The sequence below is a fragment of the Gekko japonicus genome, unplaced genomic scaffold, assembly GCF_001447785.1.
Source record: "Gekko japonicus isolate JY-2015 unplaced genomic scaffold, Gekko_japonicus_V1.1 scaffold777, whole genome shotgun sequence".
Lineage (NCBI taxonomy): Eukaryota > Metazoa > Chordata > Lepidosauria > Squamata > Gekkonidae > Gekko > Gekko japonicus.
Genome location: NW_015160858.1, coordinates 182269 through 186042, shown reverse-complemented (window position 1 = coordinate 186042; position 3774 = coordinate 182269).

Below are 3774 nucleotides of genomic sequence, written 5' to 3'. Positions count from 1 at the left end.
CGCTGGCCCCCCCCCCCCAATGCAGTTGTTTATAGGGCCGGGCTCCGTCCTTCTCCGCCTTTGGAATCTAAATAGACATCCAGGCTGAGTCACTTCCCTCCCCCATTCCTGGGACTTCTCCCCCACACTCTGAGGCCCTCCCGAGAACGGCCTGCCCCACCCAGCCGCAGTCAGCCTTTCTTCCTAGCGGTTAAAGGAATCCTGGAAGGCCTGTTCTATTCTTGGCTCCGGACCGATGAACCACTTCCTTCTCCGGGAGGGTGACTCCAGCCCCGTCATCAAATTGGGATAATGATATAACCATTATCAAAAGAGGTTGGGGCTGGCACAGACTGTCATCTGAAGGGACAACACACATGTACACACAGAGGGGGGAAGAAGGAGGAGGAGGAGGAGGAGACTGGATTTATACCCCGCCCTTCACTGGGAGTCCCAGAGCGGCTTACAAACTCCTTCCCCTTCCTCTCCCCACAACAGACACCCTGTGAGGTAGGTGAGGCTGAGAGAACTCTTGAGAGAACTGTCCTTGAGAGAACAGCTCTGACAGAACTACGGCTTGCCCAAGGTCATCCAGCAGGTGCAAGTGGAGGAGTGGGGAATCAAACCTGGTTCTCCCAGATTAGAGTTCGCGCACTTAACCACAACACCAAACTGGATGAGAACATGTCTTATGCTGCTTCGAGCCATTGGGGCATCTATGGCAAGGATCCGTAACCTACCTACCTTCCTTCCTTCCTTCCTTCCTTCCTTCCTTCCTTCCTTCCTTCCTTCCCCAAACGTTTTTGTCAGATTTAGTTATAATACAAAAATTTTTAGACAGGCATATATGGAAACAAAACCAGTGTTACATATTCATCGTAACAGATGGTATTTAGTAGGTTTAGCAGGTATAACATAAAAGAAGTTGGATTTATACCCCGCCCTTCAGTACCTGAAGGAGTCTCGGAGCGGTTTACAATCTCCTTCCCCTTCCCCTCCCCACAACACTCACCCTGTGAGCTAGGTGGGGCTGAGAGAGCTCTTTCAAGATCTGCTCTTTCCAGAACAGCTCTGAGAGAACTTGTGACTGACCCAAGGTCATACCAGCAGCTGCATGTGGAGGAGTGGGGAATCAAACCTGATTCTCCCAGATTAGAATCCATGCTCCTAACCAGCAGCTGCTGGAGGAGCTTGGGCAAGCCATAGTTCTGTCAAAGCTGTCCTTGAAAAAGCAGTTCTTGAACGAGCTCTCTCAGCCCCACCTACCTCACAGGGTGTCTGTTGTGGGGAGGGGAAGGGAAAGGGATTGTAAGCCGCCCTGAGACTCCTTCGGGTAGTGAAGGGCGGGGATAAACCCAATCTCTTCTTCCTCTTTTTCTTCTTTTACTGCCCATGGATATCTCTGGAATTTTGACACAGCATGGCAAACACAGTCGCAAAATGGCTGCTGCAAAATGGTTGCCACAGGAGGTGGAGACAGCCGCAAAATGGCTGCCGCAGCTTACCTTCAGTCGGACAGTGAAGCCTTGTTCTGTGGGGGCAGCTGCTAAAGCTACATTTGTCAAAAAAAAAAAATCTGCACAGCCAATCAAATCTCCAATGCCCAGTCAGAAGCCTTGCTGAGCAAAACCCCACCTGGCCATGCCCACTTTCTAAAAACACTGGGCGGGCACCGGGAAAGGTGTCAGCCGCGGGAGCCATGGCACCCGGGAGCACCACGTTGGGGACTCCTGATCTATGGTCTGCTCTGACCAACAGCTCTTCTGGGTCTCAGGCAGAGAAAGGTCCTTCCTGACATCTGAGATGCTCGGATGGATTCAGGAGGTGCACCTTTGGCTGCCCGGCCAGTGAGCCAAGAAACCTCCCAGAGGAAGCCTGCAAGGCGAGCGTGCAGGAGGAAAAAGGCATTCCCTGCTTTTACCCAGTGTTTGAAGATACACTGCCTCTAAATACGGAAGCTCCGCCTTTGGCTATGGAAACCAGGAAGCTGAGGAGAGGAGGCTGATCTTGGCCAAAGGATCAAGAACACCAGTTTGGTTAACAGCGGCGGACTCTAATCTGGGGAATCAAACCCGGTTCTCCCAGATTAGGGGCCACGCACTTAACCACTACACCAAACTGGGGTTTGGGGAAAGGAGAGACCTCAGCTGGGTGTAATGCTACAGAGATCAGCTGGAGGCCAGTTGTAATGCTGGAAGATCTCCAGCCATCACCAGGAGGTTGGCAACTCTGGGCACTAGTTACACACAAACACACACAGACGTACAGACACCGACCTCCAGAATGGCCTGTTCCTGTCCTCTGTTGTTTCTGTCAGTTGATCCTTGCTGGAATCCTTGTTTTTCCTTTTCCTTGCGCTCCCATGGAAGGGATTGTGGTTGGCCTTTGTGATCTAGCTGCTTCTGACACCAGGCAGCCCTTCCTAGGGCCGGGGGTGGGAGAGGAGAGCTCTGTCTCTTATGATGGACACCCTGGGAGCTTCATTACTGAGCAGGGATTGGAACTCAGATCTCCTCAGCCATCCTCAGATGGTGTTACTTATAGGTAAAGGTAAAGGTTTCCCTTGCTCGAAAGCCAGTTGAATCCGACTCTAGGGTTGCAGTGCTCATCTCCGTTTCCAAGCCGAAGAGCCAGTGCTGTCCGAAGACTTTTTCTGTGGTCATGTGGCCGGTTTGACTAAATGTCGAGGTGCACGGGACACTGTTACCTTCCCACCGAAGTGGTACCTATTTATCTACTTGCAATTTCTTGCTTTCGAACTGCTAGGTTGGCAGGAGCTGGGGCCAGAGCCGGGAGCTCATGCGGCACTTGGGTCTCGAACTCCTGAACTCCTGACCTTCAGGTCTGCAGTTCAGCGTCTTAACCACTGAGCCACTGCACCCCCACAGTAAGGTCCTTCGTTCTTAAAATAAACACGTTTTTGTGGCAGATAACCTCTAGTTTTTTGATACTGTCCATGGGGTTTTCTTGGCAAAAATACTGGAGTGGGTTGCCATTTCCTTCTCCAGAAGAAGTGCCTGAAGAACTATGGATGGAGGTTCGTGACATTGTACAGGAGGCAGCAATCACCACCATCCCAAAGAAAAAGAAATGCAAGAAAGCAAAGTGGCTGTCTGATGAGGCTTTACAAATAGCAGAGGAAAGAAGGAAAGCGAAAGGCAAAGGTGAAAAGGAAAGATTTACCCAACTGAATGCAGATTTCCAGAGAACAGCAAGGAGAGATAAGGAGGCCTTCCTGAATGAACAATGCAAAGTAATAGAGGAAAACAATAGAATGGGAAGGACTAGAGATCTCTTCAAGAAAATTGGAGAAATCAAGGGAGCGTTCCATGCAAAGCTGGCCATAATAAAGGACAAAAATGGTAGGGACCTAACAGAAGCAGAAGAGATTAGGAAAAGATGGCAAGAATACACAGAAGAACTATACAAGAAAGACCTCGATGTCCTGGACAACCACGACGGTATAATCACTGACCTCAAGCCAGACATCCTGGAATGTGAAATTAAATGGGCCTTAGAAAGCATTACTAACAACAAAGCTAGTGGAGGTGATGGTATCCCAGCTGAGCTATTCAAAGTCTTAAAATATGATGCTGTTAAAGTGCTGCACTCAATTTGCAAGCAAATTTGGAAAACGCAACAGTGGCCACAGAATTGGAAAAGGTCAGTATACATTCCAATCCCAAAGAAGGAATGCCAAGGAATGTTCAAACTATCGCACAATTGCACTCATATCACATGCTAGCAAGGTCATGCGCAAGATACTACAAGCTAGGCTTCAACAGTACATAGATA